The 20,077-nt window shown below is 42.9% G+C and overlaps 3 protein-coding genes across 3 annotated transcripts in view; all 3 read left to right on the plus strand.

Annotated features, from left to right (window-relative positions):
- Window positions 1-20,077, plus strand: part of LOC126564882 (protein limb expression 1 homolog) — a 508,128-nt gene that overhangs the window by 441,448 nt on the left and 46,603 nt on the right. The gene's annotated exons all lie outside the window — the stretch shown is intronic.
- LOC126565129 (peroxisomal biogenesis factor 19) overlaps window positions 1-20,077 on the plus strand; it is a 349,045-nt gene that overhangs the window by 178,889 nt on the left and 150,079 nt on the right. The window lies entirely within an intron of this gene.
- LOC126563922 (trafficking kinesin-binding protein milt) overlaps window positions 12,519-20,077 on the plus strand; it is a 139,470-nt gene continuing 131,911 nt past the window's right edge. The window contains exon 1 of the mRNA XM_050220726.1: window positions 12,519-12,523. The gene's annotated coding sequence lies outside the window, so the exon portion shown is untranslated. The remainder of the gene's footprint in view (window positions 12,524-20,077) is intronic.

Here is a 20,077-nt window from a genome sequence, read left to right on the forward strand (position 1 = left end):
GGCAACGATTCGATTGCATTTAGGAAAATTCCCTTCATTTAACCATTTCCGCCTTTACCAACAGAATAGTCTAATGGCTGCCTCAGCCTCCAGTGTCTCCAGACCCTGCCATTTTGGGAATAAAACCTGCGAGAAAAAGGAACGTGCTCTGCTTGCCACCACTACCCAACGATCGGATGCTCGGATTCTTTTTGCTGCTGCTAAATGGTGTGGCGATCATTGTTTGCTAAACGTACGGTACGGTAAGCGAATGTAGATTGTAAATGGAGCGCATGTCGAACCCAAACATTACAACAGCAACACCGTAGAGAGAGAGGAAAAGAGTGAAAAAAAAAGAATAGCATACACATATATACATATTTTCTCTGAAGGAAAAACTTCAACACACAGACAGTTTTCGGGGGTAAGAAGCCGGTAATAGCAGTGCAATAATAAAAGGGTAATCCAAACATGAACCACCCTTAATTTAATCCGTTCCCATTCCCGCAACGGCACAAAGAGGTGCAAGCCCTTAGCAAGGGTTCTGTTCAACGCTGCCTTTGCCCTGGCGAGAAAGTGTGTGAGAATGTAATAGCTGATGCCCATGCAGTGCCGTGCAGGTTTGGTTGATCCTCGAACCACGTTGCTGTTGTGTGTGTGTGTTTTTTTTTCTATTCTAGTTTCTATCGCTTCACACAATCACCTTCCATGATTGAATGTAAGAGACAGCGAATGCACCGAAACTTCGAGACAACCCAAGACCAAATCTCGAGCTTCACATCCTTCACTCTTTTCTAATGGACCCGATGGGTTACGGACCAAGTCCTTTGAGCCCGGTCGCTGAGTGGCGCAATGGTACAGTGCTTTGGAAGCGGATTCTACTGTCAAAAATAGTTGATTTATATGATGGCCTCCTGAGGGCTTAAAGTATCGGTACCGAGCAATGGGATGTCCTTTTTTGTGCTCATCAGAACGATGTGGGAATCGGGATGTTTATTTTTATCCTGCTTATGATATTTAGTTCGAACTATATTTTTTTTCTAAGGACATACTCATATAAATGTATTTTATTTCAAAAATTCTGCATTCCACCGAAAGCAATTTGGAGTACAATAAATATTGATAGATAATGCAATCTATCACATCAATTATAGTCAATAGCTAGTTACATGTTTGTTTGCCTAACCGCACGGTTTAAATACAAATACTTAATTTTTGCAACAAGAGCAGTTTTGCAACCCACTGAAGTCACTTGGAGGCCTTAAATCACCAAATCTCAATTTCCTAAAGTGCCTCGATCGCCATCACCATTTGCTGATGCCAATTCTACCAGAAATGATCATTCATCGACCGTCTCAAGCACCGCCAGCACTCATTTGTCTCGCATCCCAATTTCAATGGCTCTTCCCGCAAGAAAAAAAAAAGGCATCAACCACCGCTCACCACATGAAAGAAAGCAGCTTTTGTTTGATAGAGAAACGACGGTTTGACTGACGGTGGGTAATGCCATTTTCCAATGGCACAGCACGGCCCGGAAATCATCCCGGCCCCGCCGGTCGTTAGGTATTAAATCATTTAGATAAATATTTATGCCCCTGCAATGAGCCAAACCAGCCAAAAAAGGGAGGCTGAACCAAGACTACTGGCGCGGCATGGCGCGGCTGACGTGAATGTGTTTTTCTTTCCTCCCGTCGTGTTGCTTTTCCGTCCAGTTCCTTGCCCGCTGCCGAATCCCTCCTACCACGAGCGTTCGCTAGAAAGTGTCCCCTTCTCTGGGCCCTCCGCTCGCAGTCCTGACCCAACCTGGCGTCTTTACTTTTTCGTAAAACTAAGCGAAAACAAACCGTAAACCATGTCAATGTCTGTCGCCGTGATGTGCGACAAGTCGGCTGAAGGAAATCGGATTCCTTCTCGCTCGATTTCCTCGGCGACTACCGGGGCTTTGCGGGAGGGTGCGTTTGTGGGAAAAGTGCATGAAACTTCCATTGGCAAGGGGCATATATCATCACGAAGTGACAGCGTTTATTATCTGCGTACACAACACGACGGATTGGATGGATTGGTTGAGCGACAGGGACAGTACAACAGGAGGGCCAGCGAGCAGCGTCCTTGTGCGCGCGCGTCTCGCTTATCAAGCAAACATTTGCTCTATGCCGCAGTACGTGTGTGTGTGTATGTAATGTGTATGTACGCGTGTCCGTGGTGTTTGAAAATTGAGCAAGCAATTTTCTTTCCTGCATCCCGGCGAGCATGGTTCAACGACGAGCAGCTCGTCATTGGTCGTCTCCAATGGTGCTTTCAATTTGACAGGGAATAGCATTCGTGAGTGAATGAGTGCTAGGGTGCCGTTGGGCTGAGTGAAAGAAACAGCCAACAAAGAGCGACAGTCCTTGAAGGACGCCATCGCACTGGAATGGTTGTGTTGCTGCACGGGACGCGGTGTATCGAAGCGAGCCGGAGCGGGGAAAAAGGAAAAAAGCACATCCAACCGAGAGTCACCAGCATGGGCACGGGTGGAAAAAAGGCTCTCAGGAAGATTGAAAGAAAGCAGTTGCAGCAGTTTGAGGATTGGTGCGCATTCGCCTGCGAAAGGTACTGGCCGGTGTCGACTAGCTCGAATCCGCTTTCAGCTGCTTCCTCCCATAAATCCTGACGCGGTTCATATTTTAATCCACCGTGGAAGGATACGTCTTTGGCCGACACCGCTGTCTCACCGAGGAAAAGTGCCTGTCGTATTGTTGTCTTTCTTCCAGTTTCGCTATAAATTAGGACATGTGTCAGCTTTCTGAAGGATTTATGACAAATTTATTCTTTTCTTCGGCACATTCACTCACCCGATATGGTGTGAACCGGGTGGTAGAAGAAATATGTACCGCCGGACCGTCTTAAGACCGTCCTGATCCGCCGTTTACGAGCAAGCAAGGACTCGTTGTTCGTGTTTTTTTGTCTTTTCTTTTGCTTGAACTTCCTTTGGATGGAAATGTGAAGTGACGTTTTCCGGATCCACTCACTCGCGTTTGGGTCTATTTCAAGGATGATTGTTCGGATGAACTTTGTTCGATGGATCCTTACAAAAGATGTTCGTTTTATTCAGTTTTTGGCCGTAGTACAAGCTCTATCTATTAAAGAATTAAGATTTCTGTAGAATATTGAACACTTGTTTTGAAGCCTTAGCTTACCTCAGAAAGATTTGATCGAACAGTTGAATGATTGAGGATGAGGATGAGGATGTAAAATTTTCCAATTTTGCAAATATTTATTTATTTCTATCGTCCATGTGTTTTAGAAAAGCTTTAAATTTTAAACAATGTACTTCATTCAAATAAAAAAACAATTGAAACCTCCTCTCATTCGCTATGAGCTTTACCCTAAGTTTCATCCCCAAAGTCACACAACCGTACACCATTACCTACCAGCGGTTAGTTGAGATGCAAATACGTCCTTTCTAACACAACACTTCAACAGACTGACCCAATTTGCCGTCCGCATCTTCGAGAAGGGGTCGTGTGCGCCATACGATGATGGCACATTACATCATAACGCTTATTGTTATTAATTCTACCTTGTCCACCCATTTGCTCGCCCAAATGGACAGACAACACTGCGTTTGCCGCTGTGTGCGTGCGCTGCTAAAGGTGAAGCAGCCACAAATTATAATTATAATTTTTCACTGACATTTACGACTGAAAGGCAAACAGCGGACGAGCAAATGACACGTTGAGAGCTGGTGATTATACGATACAAATGATTATGATAACGAGACGGCCACGTTTTTGTCGCGCTTTTTTTTCGCGATTTCCATACGAAGACGAAGTCCCGAAGAGAGGTTTGTTTTTTTGTTTTGGTTGCTTGTGGACTGAAGGTAAAATTGAACATTGTCATTTGGCATCTGTTCTTGTAGGAATGAGAAGTACTGCTTGACATTAGTACTTCTTGTGTTTAAGCTACATATTTTCCTATTAAATAAAAGTCTAATTTTACACGGCGATGACGATAGCTGGGCGTTGAAGCACTTTCAGCAAAGGCAATTCTTGCAAACTGCACTATTTTCTCCGGAAAAATTCCGGAGGATTTTTTGAGGAGTGATTTTCCAAAAAGGATTGGAAATCGTTATTTTCCACGAAAAACAACCCAATGAAATCGAAGTTACTCACCATACTGTACAACTCTACCCAATTTATTGGTGTTAATATTCGACGATATAGTCGGTGCAGTTAAAAAGTCAATTAGTGTCACCCCTTGGTTGCCATTTTTACAACAGATTGTTTCGCACAGTTCTCAATGGATCGCGCCTTTTTTTGCTGTTTGAAGCAATGCAAACTCCTATCTCAATTAACAGTTCCGCGCGAAACACGCACACACAAAAAAAAACGGCCAGAAAAATGCACCAAATGAATGTTTTCGATAATTGTTTAATAATCGGTCGTTTACAATTCAGTGTGTGCTGGATGCGGACTCGGATGCACTCGGAGTCCCAAACCACTGTCATGCACTCGCACGTTCTTGTCGTTCTCCCCACGGCTCGACACACGCTACAGCTTCTCACTATCGATTAATATATCAATGTTGAACACTAAACGTTTTCGAAAACATTTCCTCCTTCCCATTCGTTTACTTTACCCACCGGTTTGCTCTCCGTTTTTACGAATGTGTAATGAAAACCCCGTGCACCGTCCGTAAGCGTGGCCAGAAAAATCGCTCTTGTGCATGTGTGTGGGGCAACCAGGGACTCCCAAACGAATGGTTGAGCACATACGCGCGCGCATAATATACTTTTCGGATGTGGTCATGGGCAACTGTAGTTAAGTGCTACCGTTGCGATCATATATAAAGGGCACCGCGTGCACGAAATGTTTTCATTTGCGCTGCGCTGACAAAAACCCTTCCCCCCCTTTCGGATGACAACAAGGACAGGCCGGCACCGCCCGGAAGGATGCGCCAGTTCGTCGACGTATCACCGGGGCTACCCATTTGAAGTTAGTTAATTTGAGCTCACATTCGCGCACTTTTTGAAGGGGATGAAACACTCGTGCACGAAAAGGTATCGCATCCCGTTCCGTTGCCGTCGATATCGGTATCCTTTTATGCACGGCGAGATACTACCTAGTTAAAGGAGCAACAGTACACGTCGTTCGAGCCGCGCATGAAATGGTGACAGTGGCGTCAGATATACCGACGTGAAAACGGTACACAACGTCAAGCGTGTCCTGATAGACCAACGGAGCAAAAAAGAAACACCAACGGAACAATCCCACCGTCCCACACACACACACACACACACACACACACTCATCCCTTTAATGGATGCCCTCGAAACGAAGGCATACTGAAGCCAAACTCTATTCGCACCCATCGAAATGGACACAACATATTGACTTCACGCTCTTGATTGTTTATTATCCGTGCCCGCCGCTTCACGCCATTATGCCCGCACGGTCGGTGCATAAGCTGTGTGAGAACTTATCTCAGCACCTTCACTGTCCAGCGGTGCCTCGCATGTGGCTCGCATGCATCGTTGTCAACAAAGGGAGGTTGCTTTTTTTTTTGTTTGTTGGTTGGTTGTTTCTTCTTTCTGTTCGATGTGACGGTTGGGACATGGAAGTTACGTCGTCATTGTCGCACCATCGCGGTCGTTGAAGTCAACTCCGATACCGGCTTGCCGGACATCCGAAGTTATTGCGCCCGAAACTACCACCGCGCTGGTCACTTGCTGCTACGCAACGTGTATGCTACGCCCGTGGACGTGGGGATGAGATTTTAATTACTGTGCGAACTGTTGCCACATCCTGACCCATGTCGATGAATTTTGGAACATCAATGAATGGGGTGCTTTTGTTTCTTCACTTTTAATAGTTTTCATATCAACAGAGGAGTTGTACGTATGAAGAAATATTCAAATATAAACATTGTGTAGTTTTTAAAGTAGGAACTAACGTATGAATTACAATTAAACAAGCTTGAGTTTGATCCCTCTTTGATAGTTTATGTAGTCAGACGGTAAAGCGTTAGCGGCGCCGTTCTTCACACGAAATGGCCGGATTTCAAATAACCGGGCCGGAATTTTCATCTAGTGAACGATTAGATGGCTGGTGTCTATCTAGGTCTTTAAGCCAACTTTGATCCCTAAAAAGTGGAACACATCCTAATCACCAGCCATTCTTCTTATTCTTGGCTTATTGAGCTATTATCTCACGTCAGCCAGCTAATGTCTAGTGTGGTGATAGTGGCGACATCTGTAAGCGCCGTTCACTCATTCGCTACCTTGTATAACATCACCGTTGTGTTAAGAGAGGAAAATTCAACTTAAGTAGTAATGAGGAGTTAGGACACAGCGATCTGATGCGCCGATCGTCGTGAGAGAGAGAATGGGGTTTAACCGATTTAAGTAAGCGAGGATGAGCGATCGGATGCACCGATCGCTCGCCACTTATCAACCGACAGCCGACGGAATAGGACACAGCCAAGAATCAAATAGTAGAACAGAAATACTACATCTAGACTTGCTAATATACCACGAGGTTGGATAAACCAATCCTAACTACGGGGATTTGCCCCCGATCCGTGGGAATGGGAATTGAACCCCATTCCTATGCTGTAAAGACTGGCGTCGTCGTCGCATTACCACCGAGCCTTCCTGGCTACTATTGCTTCACTTTTTGTAATTTACAGGAAGTTTTAAGCGATTTCCTGTGCGAATTTTCAAGATTTACTATACAAAAAGAAAGTAAAGATACAGTTCTCATTACTTCCTTGTTCTATTTATTTTCAAATGTCTTAAATATTTGTTTTTATGTTAGTCTTGTGCGTTTCCCTTTGAAACATCCGTGTGCGGTTCGGAATCCTCTTCTTGGACTGCTACCATAGAGAATATTCAACGCTGTTGAATGGAATGCGCAGAATTGCGATGAGACGTCTATGGAATCACGCCAGAGTTCATCTCCCGCCCTCTCGATCGTTGCCAAATCTGAACTTAATATTGTTTTAGGTAATAGCGACGCCCCTAATCTATTATTTTTAGTATGCCCTTTCGGAGTCGCTTCCCGCAACTTGTGAGCCCATGATCCCTTGTAATCTACCACGTCGACGCACGCAATATAGACATAATGAGCCATTCCTTGTTTGTATCCAACTTCTTCGATACTTGTTTTGATTTGAGTTAATCTTTTGCTGCTTCTGGTCTCGACTGTTTTCATCTACCTCTTCTTATTGACCTTTCCTGTTTTACATATCTTTTTCATAAAATTTGTTCTCAATTTCCTTTGATTTAATTTCTCTCCTTACTGTTTACCATTCAACATCGTAAATAGTAAGCTAGATATTTAATTTAGTTTTAAAATGACAGTTTTCTAAGGAGTTATAATGAGTTTATTTAATGAGCCGAGCACTCAAATGAACATGAAATGAAACTACTTCTAATGACTCACTGGAAAGCAGCTCATGGAAAATAAAAAGAAAATTCCCACTTCCGTCACTAGCTACTTTTTTATGTCTGGCATAAATCACACCAAAACTATCTCAAAGTGCTGCACATTCCAAACGTTTGCCATTTTGTACGTCAACCTGCTGGTGCATGGAAAAATATTTTGCATCCCTTATTTTCATTAATCATAAATTTCAACCACCACCACCACCACCGCCGAAAGGCTAATGCTGCTTGAACTATGATTGTTTGATTGCACCGCCACCACCGTTTGCCGAAATGGGATCGTGATGTGCAACGGGCAGAAAGTTCTGGCGATCCTTCACGGCCATTTTATTTTATTTTCGTTGCTGTCGTTGCGTTGTTTTGAAAGCTCAGCTCGGTTCGCTGTGGCAGGCGAAGGATTTGTGTAAGGGGGACAAGCGGTCTCCTCCAGTAGCGAAGCACTGCCGACCGGCTCAAGAGAGCTCAATAGGATAAATAGGAGCCCGGAGCCCGTTTTCCATCCCTTCCGACGCTATATTTTGTTTTTGAATGTCTGCCAAGACAAGACAGAATTTAATATTTATTGCCCCGAGAGCGTAAATCAGCACTATGCATAAATAATATTCTAAAGGCTACGGCCGGTTTGCCGGCTGGCATGTCCGAGAATGTCAGCAGTTAACCTAGCGGTGCTATTATATTTTTAACCGGAAAATGAAGCTGAAATTCGGTGGCCAGTGGGTGTCACAAACACGTCGCATTCATAATCACAACGGAAGGGGGTTTTAGAGCTTTATTGTCCTTTATTTTTTCGCTGTGTATTATCATTGGAAAGCGACTAGGATTATTTAGCATTCAAAGGACTGTAATTTTCTCTATTGGAGAAATCTAGCAAGAACTATTTGTGGACATAGTTTGAATTGATACCTCTAGGATTCTCAAAGATTAGTCTAGGATACTCTAAGGATTAATTTAAATAACTATTGGTGTATTTCGTATTTGCCTTACTTCGAAGTGATTTTTCTTTGAACGGTAACTTCAGTTGTGAACAAAACAATTCACAACACACAACCCAACAGTGGAAAATGCTAAATTAATTTCACTTCACTTGCACAAATCTGAACACTCACAAATCAAGAAAAAATATGCTCTTTAGACATGCCAGGCTAAGGTGCCGGTTCGAGCATTGTATTGCAGTGAGATACAATTTCTCAAGCTGCCCTTCGGTGGGTTTCACTTTTTGAAAGATTTATGAGAAAAATCACCCAAAAAAAAAACACTACCCCGAAACGAACATTTACAAAATCTTTCCGTTTTGTTTTATTCTTCAACATTTCTTTTTTATATTTTGGCTGTTTGGAAATTCTCATAACCTATACAATCCTTTGCAAAAAGCAAATGCTGAATGAAGCAACAATACAACAAAACATTCCATGCGGAAATAAGAATACTTACAGCTGGAAGTGGAAGCTAGCAATAATTCATTGGGAGGGGAGGGGAGTATGCCAATGCCGTTTTGGTTGGGTCCTGCAGCAAACAGTTCCACCACCGTGTCCGTCCGTCGAACGGTTAGATTATCCATTACTCCCTCGCTACATGAATCAAATCGGGAGGGGATCGGGTAGTGTAGAAATGAAATAACCATCCACCGATCAGCGCAACACAACTTCAGCAAAACGTACGAATAACGTTAGAAACGCGATAATTACTACCTAACCGCAGAACGACCTGATTGATGTTTGGGAGGCGTATCGTAGGCTCTTTTTTTGTTTTATTAATTTATGTTCAATTTGGTTTCTTTTGTGTTTTTTTTTTTCACTTTTTTGGTAGGTTTAGATGTTACAAGCGTGATTGTAAAGCAGATTGAATTTTTATGGGTTCGAAACTTAAATCGTTACAGTTTAGATAAGAACAAGCTTTATTTCCCAATTTTCAAAGAATCATTGTAAAAATTTTTTTTGTAACATTTTCTTGCAATCTGTGTAAAAATATTCAACCTTATATCGGTACTTGAAGTAATGTTAATTAAAATTTTACATAAAACAACACAAAAGTAAAAAAAAAATATTGAAAAAATCGGAAGTTTTTCGGCCAAGGCATAGAAACGTTTCGCGCAAAGAAAGATGGCAAAGATTTTGAGATACGATTAGACTATTGTAACGCCCAATCGACGTTTTTCTCTGTTACTTTGCTGAAACATGATAAGCTTGAGTGCCTCTCAGGAGCCTACAGGAGGCGATATGTATTAATTACTAGCTGTAATACTTTGAATTTCATTATTTTTTATTTATTATTCTGTGAGGACGACCTAGTTTTTGCATTTAAAATTTCATACTGCCGATTAATTTTGTTTGCCCAAATTTTGATTGAATGGTTTTGTATTCTATTCTATTATTTTAATTTTTCTGTTACAATAAACTAGTTTGGGCGGTGTGAATTTCTGATTGCGAGCGATGAATGTCCAATAAATGTTCCAATCTGTACTTATGATGTTTCTTCAACCAGTTAGAACCGATTCCCACTCTCTGAAGCCCAATTACCCTAACCGATTGATCATTCGATGTATTTTATTCCTTCACATTGCCCATAAGCAAAACCGTACCTATTCGCCCCCGAAGCATTGATTCGTACCGGCTTGCATGGACTTTGATTAATTACGCTTAATTCTACCTTTACCGATGAACACCGGTACGAGCCCAGGGACGTGTTGGGGGGGGTCGATTAGACATTTCTCTTACATCGCTAGTAAGCGCCCGCAGCGCATTTTGGTAGAATTTGTTTCATTCTAAGTGCCACCAACCGATATCAATTGATCGGTTTGTGATGTATATTGCACCGGGGCCACGATTCTCGAGTTGCTCATTTTTCTTTCATTGGAACATCCTGGGGCAGGATCGGTCTTGAAGGAATAAATTAAAAATAAACCCAGACCAATAAACTTAAAAACCAGTCGCACGAGTGCTGCGAGGGATTGGTGTGCGGTAAAGAAACGGATGAAGCAAACAAACCCTTGATTATTCAGAATTTATCACCGCATGCCAGTTACATCCAGCATTGATTCCGTATAAGCAGCAGCACTAATTGTCTAGCGGGCAAATATCGTATTCATATACATTAATTGTGACATTTTACAAATATTGGCTATAGAATAATAAAATAGGAATGTAAAATAATATGCTAAAGATATATAAAATGTATGCTAAAGATTCTTTTAATATTTCTGCCTTTCAAATAAAAACATCTCTATAATAAAATAATAATTCATATAAAAACTGGCAGACAGAAGAAACCATCCATACTGTACAATAGTCCCCTAACCAAACAATCAACTGTGCCACGTCCATTCACCTTTGCCTGATAAAAGTGACAAGTTTAACTTTTCCGAATCCTACATGCAACCCTAAATCATAACTCTTTACATTTCGATCACCATCCGTTGAGGGTTGTGCACCTGAGCTTTCCCATCGCATTCGGGCAGTGCGAGATTAGTTCGAACCGGTCACGGTTTGCTATTGTACAGTGTGATAAACATCATCATCCGTCTGTCCGACCGAATTGGTGAAGTGGAGGGAAAGTTTTGTAGAGCTAGCAGAAAATAGAGTAGAACCGCACACACACACACACACACACACATTTGCACTAAGATGCACAGGCAAGAAATGTCGCCCGTATACGAATGCGCAAGAAGGGATAACCCTCTGTCGACATAAATTTCGAAACTTGTCCTGTCCAGCCCGTCGTTGCGCCAGTAGTCGAATGAGCGCCTCCATCCCGGTGCTGGAGTTTGGTCGATTGGTCGCGGGTTGCGCGGGAGCTCTCGACCCTGGCAGCTGGATCGAAAAATCCATAATTTGATAATATATTGAAGAAAACTTATACAGTAATTTATAATCTACAAGTTATGCCGTCCGGCTTCATAAAGTATTCTCACTTGAATGACTCATTTAGAAACTTAATATACCCGGTTGATGCCACCGTTTGCCACCCTGCAGGCAAATGAAGGTATTTAGCTGCGGACGTTACAACCGCAAGACGCTCAGGGACGCACAATCTTGCTTACCCCTGACCCTGATCAGTAGTGGTCTTCAATTTTGTTCTAACAGCAATTCTGTGTTGTGGTAAACGCAACGAACGCATCGTTTCCGATTGACCGGTAGTGGTCAGGTGGTGTGCGGGCAAACATGTGTGGGCACGTGGGGGGGGTGGTAAGGAAATTCTTACTCGAAGAACGATGTGTTGCCATACCGAAGCGACATAGTCCAGTCAAACTTTTGCAATCCAAACTCGTTCCGGATGTCCGACGGTGCTGCACACAGGACAGCAACGGTGTCAGTGCAGTGGACACATGCATGCAAATATTCACGCAGGATCCACCGACCAGCAAGCAAAACCGAAAAGATACGTACGTTCGAATAGGTCATCTGCCTCCGGATGGTGGTGGATTTGCTGCAGGGATCGGTGTGCAGCACAGGAGGAAGCTTCCCACGATGATCCTGTGGGTTGCCGTGTCCTGTCTGCCGAAGGAGGTTGAGTGTGTCCAAACGGTGGCTTTCTTCTTGTGCATCATGCCTCCAGCCATGGTGCATCGGTCGAAAGCATCCGAGTAATATTCTTGTGCTTTGAGGCCCTTGGATCACGCTACCTACCACCGGCGCTAAAGACGCTACCTACCACCAGCTTATGCATGCATTCTTTGCAGATATATCCACCTCCACGTGTGCATGCTTGTGTGTGAGAGAAAACACAGTCCTATTAGTCTGGAGAATGTACTGAGTTCAAAGAACGAGCCCAACAAGTCTACGGTAAAGATTGGGAAAAGCGACGAAGAAAATGCTATTCTTCTTTGATAATAATAATTTACTACTGTTGCTTCGACTTTTGACCAGTACACATCGTGCTTAACTATGAATTCCAAGTATTTCTTGGCTATGCTACGAGAACATGCGAGACTTTTCTTGGTTTTCGTTTTTTTCTTTGCAGTGGGCACACATAAATTCAAACTATGTGAAAACAGAACATTTATGCATTATTCAATTAAAAGTTGAAGAAGATCTCGAGACATTCGGTCTAATGGCTGCTGCGGTAACACTCTCCCACCCTGCAGTACCTTTCACCAGCATTAACTTGCAATCGAAAATCAACGTTTTTCACTCCCTTAACGAATGATTGCATTAATTGAAAACAAACCAATCAAAGTCAGAACCGATTCGGCAAAGATCATCCAGAATCGTTTGCCGCTCGACCTGTTACTGATTTCAATTATCCGTCCTCTCACAGCAGCAGCAGCATGCGGTGCCGCGCCAAGCACTAGAAATGTGAATCTTACCCTTCAATGGTCAATTGTTAAGCTAAAAGTACTGCTCGATCGAACCCCTATCGCTGGCCGTTTGCTGCACGTCTCGCACAACGGGTGTGCGTCTCAGAAACCGATCTGCTCCAAAGACCAAACCCCTGCCTCATAGTTCAGCTTCTTTGCAAACCACCGATAAGCTGATGAAGAATGCAGATAGCTCAGTGAGCCAAACCCTTTTCGGCGGATTCACCGATACACATCCGCTGTCTATCGGAAGTAAAGTTGAAAGAACCTCCGATGTCCGAGACGTTCGAGCATGGATTGCCCTTCGCCCGATCCTTAACGGTGTAACTTGCCCGGCATATGGCATCAACGATACAATCAAAGCATTTCGATTTGAGTTCGAGAAATTGCATCTTCCGCATACGAGCACCCGATCGACTGTGCGACCACCCTTGCGTACCATTCGACCGGGGTTCAATTTCCCATGCAAGCAGCATGTATGGCTCGGTATGATTCGGAACGGTACTACCGCATCCCCACATCCTGGTTCGCCTCACGGCCACCCGGGAGTGGTGAGTTTTGTGGCGAGAAAATCGAAAACATTCTGATTATAATAAACATTCTTGACCGGTCTTATCAAACCGCTGAAGCGTGAGTAAAGCTTTCATTCCTGCCGATATCTTTTCCAGCGTTTCGATTGCTGCATCGCCCACACACTTGCTCCAGTAGGTCCTTACTATTAGCCCGTGTGCAGATGATGACCACGTACCACTATCGCTACCACAACCATCGTGAAGCTGCTGAGGAGTTTAACCAGTTTGATTTAGCCTCCACGTGATGTCGGGAATGATTCCCCTTTCTCGACCCGTGGATCTTTACCGGTGCCGTGTACAATGGTGCTACAGCATCACACAACCCATGGAAGCCCGACGGAAATGGGACAAGAGGACGGAAGAATTTGGAGAATAAATGCAAGGCCAACCTTCTCCCCCTCCACCTGGAGGGATGCTGGATGTGCGGGATAATAATCTCTTTCGAAGCATCTTTCCGAAAACCGAGAGCACACGAGTGAAGAAGATATTCTGCCCGTAATGAACCAATCTTTTCCAGAAGTCAATTTTCTCCGATCGAATCCTTTCTTTTTTTCTTTACTCCCTGCGTACCACCACACGGATCCAGTACCGGTGGTACCCCAACTGCTTTCATCACCATTTGCCACCACGTAAACACACACAAACGAGAGTCTTTGCAGAACTAGGATACCTCTAGCCATGGGAAGGATGCTGATGTTCCTGTTTGCTATTTGTGCTACTGATCTGGCCGACTGTTTTCGATAGGATGGCCGCAATTCGATGCTTTGCTTTGAGGAAAATCAAACGCTTGTCGAAGATGGGAAGGTAAATAATACACATTTATTCATTTGCAGATTTTCAACTTTCACCCGTATGCACGGCAGCTTTGAAGCAGGATGTAAAGTTGAAGGTATCGTTTGTGCTCCACACAAAGCATGCATGTAACTGATTAACATGCGATGGGATATTAATTAACGAACTTGCTTGCTTGCTTGGTGGATGAAGGTAATTAGTGTTTAGTTAGGAAGTGAACAAACTTTGTAAAAAATCTGCAATAAATTTTGTGGGATTGTAAATTAGTCTTAACGCATTTAACCAACCTAGCTTTTAACTCTTTCTAGTGTGCTTCAAAACTGTAGAAATAGTATTACTTTTGAAGGATTTCATTTTACATTACATGCTTGTCATTGGTTCTGGTAACCTCATGCATCATACATACTTTAACTCAATACATTTGAAAGCTGAATTCGACAAATCCATTTGATGCCGTATACAATTGTAAATTTTCCAGATTTGCACCTTTGGGAAAAATTTCTTCAAAAAACCTTGGTACTGAAATGTTGAAGTATATCGACCTAAGCTGATACTTTCTTTAAAGAAAAATGTAAAAATAAACAACAAATCACAAATAAAACTACGGTATGCCACGAAAGTCTTACCCAGCACTACAGAAGAAATAGAAAAAGAATGTTTGCTTACAGCATAAATAGGAAGATAATAGTTCAAATAATATTTCTCGTTAGGGCAGTCGTTTGCCTTGAGGTATTGTTGATTTTTGTTAAATTATATTTACATTTGAAATTTCTCATAAATTCAGTAATTCTTGGTAAGTTAGAAATTCTATGAATACCGACTGTGCGAAGAGGGTTAGTCAAACATTCGCTTAATAGATTTGTTTTGTAGTACTTGCAGTTTCTTGATGTGTGAAAAAGTACAGCAATCATCCATACGGATGATTACTTTGTAGAGTAAAAACTGATTCTTTGAGTTTTGCTTTGAGTTTTTGTTTGTAAAACAGTAAAGTGATTTCATGACGTTTTCCCCTTTAATGCTGTTTTGCCTAGTGTATATTTTGTCCAAATAAGCTTCTAGATATTTTACATTGTTACTCCATGCAATCTCCGAGTTGTTAATTTTGAGATTCTTGCTAGATTTTTCCTTCGAATAGCTTCCGTCGATTTTAAGCTTCCACACGCAGCAATAGGCAACAAATTTATTGATTCTAAGGTATAAGTTTTGAATTATGTATTATTCCGGGTTGATGATGTGAAGGAGCTAATTGCAAAATCTTCCACAAATGCAAAACGTTTCACGGATTTGATTTTTGGAATATCTTATGTAAATATATTAAAGAGTAACGGAGATAAAACAATACCTTGCGGTAAGCCCGCTAGGGTTTCAAAACTTCATCTTGGGCCTGACACTGTCGGTTCGAAAGGAAAGAGTCGATCAAAAGGATATCTTTTGCTGGCAAGTTCAGATAAATATGTTTATAGACAAGTCCACAATGCCACTCAGTATCGAAAGCTTTTTCGAGGTAAATATTGCTTCAAAACAAAACTGATATCATACAGCAATTTTTAGAAATATTCTGAGAAAAATATATAAATATTAAAGCAGCCACACATTATTTAAAAAAAGCACAAAAAATTGAAAAATATTCAGATAGACTATTATTCGAAGTTCCACACCGCATCACATGTACACACGCGCCAAATCAATTTGCATCTCGCTCGAAAAAAGGATTCTGCACCATCCCGATTGACGGTGATTAAGATTTCATGTTACAAGCTGCCCTGTTTGCCCTATTCATGGCACCCACACCCATCCATTGCACCAGCGCTCACATGATCAAAAAGTAATTTTATCACCATCGCCACCATTCAACCCGTAAAGGGCCACCAGCCAGCCGCATAAGCAATTTGTGCTTTCAAACAATCGCCAATGCTACGGCAAACCTGCCACTGGGGAAGGATCATCACCATGCAAAATCAATCTGCCGAATTTATCGCCTACGAATCGTGGCGACCTTTCCCATGGTAAACACTGTCGGAATACAAATAGAGTCGGCCCCCATGAATAATTGATCACTAAATCAACGATCTGATCGCATTAGATGATGCTCGAATGGCAGTGGAAATGGTGGTGAAGGATGTACCGGAGATCCGGGGTTTGGGAGTGACAGAAGTCGGCAACTGCGCGGATTCCGCGCGATAGCTAAATTTGACACATCTGCATACATATGTCGCCCCACGTACACTCGCTGCTGGTGAGAAGATTGCCATTTTTTCACTGTAGTTTCTTTAGGTGGTATTCCATTTCGGGGTTTCGGATTTCGGGAACATGCCTTTTACCGGTGATCCTTTTTACGACGGTACCAAGGGACTTGGCTTGCCAACCGGAGTTGCACGATGTTTTACTAATGTATTGACTACTTTGCCAACGACTACGACCCGCGGAGTAATGTTGTCACCTTTCTGGACACCAGCAGTCACACCCACGCACACACATCAGCCGGCGCACCAAACGGTGCTTGGTGGAGCAGGGAATGGGATTATTTTAGGACCATCACATTCTAAAACCACACCAACACACCACGTGTCACGGGGAGGCTGTGGGTGATTGGGGTTTTAGTGAGGTAGTGAGGAGTCGTAAAAATACATGAATATATCCAATGGCAAGATCTCACTGAAAACATCTGTAAGACATTTGGGTAACATCAGGGTGGGTTTTCCTTTCCCCCCTCCTCCCCCCCCCCCCCCCCCTTAAAGGACCACTTCAAGCGACAGCTCCACCGTCAAGGATAACAAAAGCGACCAAGCTACTGCTGCTGCTTCTGTCTTATTGAAGGGTCTTGCTAGCCCCGCGCGATACGTACGCGATGTACTGCCACTTCAATAAGTAAAGTGCCGAATTTGGATTAAGCTTCCAGCATCTCGCCACGATGGAAAGAATAAGCCAACAAAAAAAACAAACATGCAGAGTTTTTGGAGGGTTTTTTTCCCCCCTCTCAAGTGCTTCCTCTATCACGTATGGTCGCCTCGAGAAAGAATTCTACCTCAAAAGACCGAAAGCAACGGTACGGTTTGTTAAAATAAAACAATAACAGCAGCGACATAGAGGTGTGCCGAAAGCTCTTACCACCCGACAAACGACACTAACATGTATGGCAGTCTCTACCGGCGCCCCGGAATCGTGTGTGGTAGGTGAATGTGAAAAGTTTGCAATTTTCCTTCAGCTGGCTTGTATAATAACGGCTCCAAACGATGGCTCACGGTTTCTCATCGAACATCGGGTTGCGGCGTAACAACGCCAGCTCGTCACATGATGAAACCCTGCCCGTGTCTTGCAACGAACCCGAACAGATACGGTTTACTTTGTATGGAAATTTTTAACCGAAGTGAAATGAAGAAAGATACTTTCGCCCGGTGAATATGTTAATTCTTCTTCGAACCACACACACACACGCGCGCTCCTGCCGCCGGGATGCGGCTGCCGAAATCGGAGGACGATGATGCGATTCCATCCTTGACTTCTCGCCGTGAAAGTCAACTTTTCTTTCTTGTTCGGGGTGGGGGGTTTTTTTGGGTGGTGCGAGGGGGCCGTGGGCGAGGCGGAAAACTGGAAGCATGGGAATTGCTTTGCGTCATTTGAACGCCCGCACACCTGAGCTGGCGTGAGTGGTAAATTGTATTCAAACGTCGGTATGTGCGAACTGCGACAACGACCAACCGCAGGATGACACTAATTTCGTTTCGTTCCATCATCATCGTCGTTGTTTGTCGCGGTGCTGATACGGCTACGGAGTGTGCCCAAGACTGACAACTTTGGTACTAGCTTTTTCTTTTTTGTAATTCTGCAAATAACTTTTGCTAGCGCTAGAAGTAGAAGCGGCCAGACGTAGCGGGAAACGTCTATGGAAATGCATTAGCCCAAAGCAGCACTCAAGTGTTGTGGAGTACAAGACCGAACATGACACCTTCTGTCGTTTGGGATGAGCAAACAAACTAGCGGACAAAATGGAAGCTTAAATAATTAAATTTTAGCAAAAACAACACAGCAAAGTGAAGCGAAAGCTTACGTTAAAATTAGCCAAAAATCCAATCAAATCTTTCGGAAACAATTACACAAACTGCTAATCGAAGTGTTCAATTTAAATGGCCGGATAGGCATACCAGCCGTCCCTGTATGACCATTGGCTGGTAATTGAAGATTTTTACTAATTTTCCAACCAAAGCATTCTTTTATTCTCTCCCTCGTTTTGATAGACAATTTTCGGACCAACGGAGTGCTTCCGTCTATGGGAATTCCCAATTCCAAACGAACCATACCGTCGCACAAATAGATATAATTTTTCACAATTAGCAACTAATTGAATATTTAGCTCAACGTCACCCTCTTTAGATAACGCTTTGCCCTAACGTAGTACAAACACGGACGCTCATTCGACGGTGTTCCCACCCAGCAAACGCCACGTTTCATTTGCCAGACAAAACACAACCAAACCACCAGCTTCCAGCTTTTCCCTGAGAAATGCAGAAGCAGTTAAAAACCCCGGGAAAGGAAATTGAAATACAAAAATACACACTTGCTTCGAATAGTGGCGCACATTTTTATTTTAGCCAAAGTGCCATTCACTGTGCACATTTTCCGTAGCGACAACGATCATTTCTCCCCAAATAGTCATAATGACCGAAAATTGTAATTTTTCGAATTTTCCACTCAAAAAACACACAAACCGAAGGAAACGTACACCACGCCAACGGACACACTTCACCGCTGCAACCGGTACGAAATGGGAACGTTTGCAGCACAAGCAACAGGACACGATCGTCTTCCAAATGTATTCAATACAGAGCTCACTTTTACCATTTGCTCTCTTGCTGATACCTCAGCCAACGGTACCACTGCTCTACCCGCCGATGTTTGGGTTGGGCTCGCTTCATGCGAACCCACAACCGATCCGGTGGAACGCATCGTAAAGTCATACTTAGGAGCTGTATTATTAAAATTCTAATTTGCCAAACAAGATACCGCTGGGCGAAATATTTTGTGACAACAATTAAAGTCTTCAACCAATTACACCGGGAGTTTATTTTTATTTGCTCCCTAATGCCCCGACACGGTGCCAGCCTGCGCAGCTACTGAATGCAGTCCGGACCCAGCCAGCATGTTAGCAATTTCGGTCGTTTGACTGTTGATTTCTTCCATCGCTTCTCGATTGGCAAATATGGTCGTAACGTAGGAAGGAATGCTACCTCCGATGATCCGATTAACCGAGTTGTTGCTTTTTTTCTTCTTCGGATGTAATTACTGAATCTCTTAATATTAGGAGTCAGCTATCCCAGGTCCCGATTATGGTTGTACTTGTTTGATTACAAGCGTGACTGGGGGTGCATCGTTTGGAATATACTTTGAGGTGCAAAAATCACATTAATGCTTATAGTTTTCATAAAATAAAATCCATTTATCAAATACAAATACATCCAATGTAATGCTGTTGCATTTAATCGTGGTTTGCAAACAAGGCAAAATTATTACAACCCCTTTCGCTGTCCTTTAAAACTATGTATAGTATGTTGTTATACCATACTTTACGTATCTATAAAAATTAGAAGGTAAATTCAGTTGAAAAAACATTTTTTTTATAATTTTATATTCATGCACATTTCTAAGTAAACGAAAAAAAATGTTTTCTTCTTCTAGATGCCATTTCATTTGTTGACAAAGTACTGCCTAGTCGCTCAACATGCAATCTTAAATCTTGCTTAATAACTTAACTTTTAATTTAATATGAAGAACAGAGCTGGGCAATGATGGTTTGGGAAGAAGCTAGAGATTGAAAAGAGGACTGTAAAAAGGAACGAAATACAGGAGGTGTAAGGTAGAGGGATCTGCCGTGGAGTAAAGATTTAATCGACAATCGACCAAATCTTTGCTTTACGCAGATCCTCTAAAAGCGCCCGGAGCACCAGTCCCTACGCATCACCCGTTCATTGACTTCAAGGCGGTCTACGTTATCGTTGATCGGATCGAGCTATGGAACAC

The sequence above is a fragment of the Anopheles maculipalpis genome, chromosome 3RL, assembly GCF_943734695.1.
Source record: "Anopheles maculipalpis chromosome 3RL, idAnoMacuDA_375_x, whole genome shotgun sequence".
In the NCBI taxonomy this organism is placed as follows: Eukaryota; Metazoa; Arthropoda; class Insecta; order Diptera; family Culicidae; genus Anopheles; species Anopheles maculipalpis.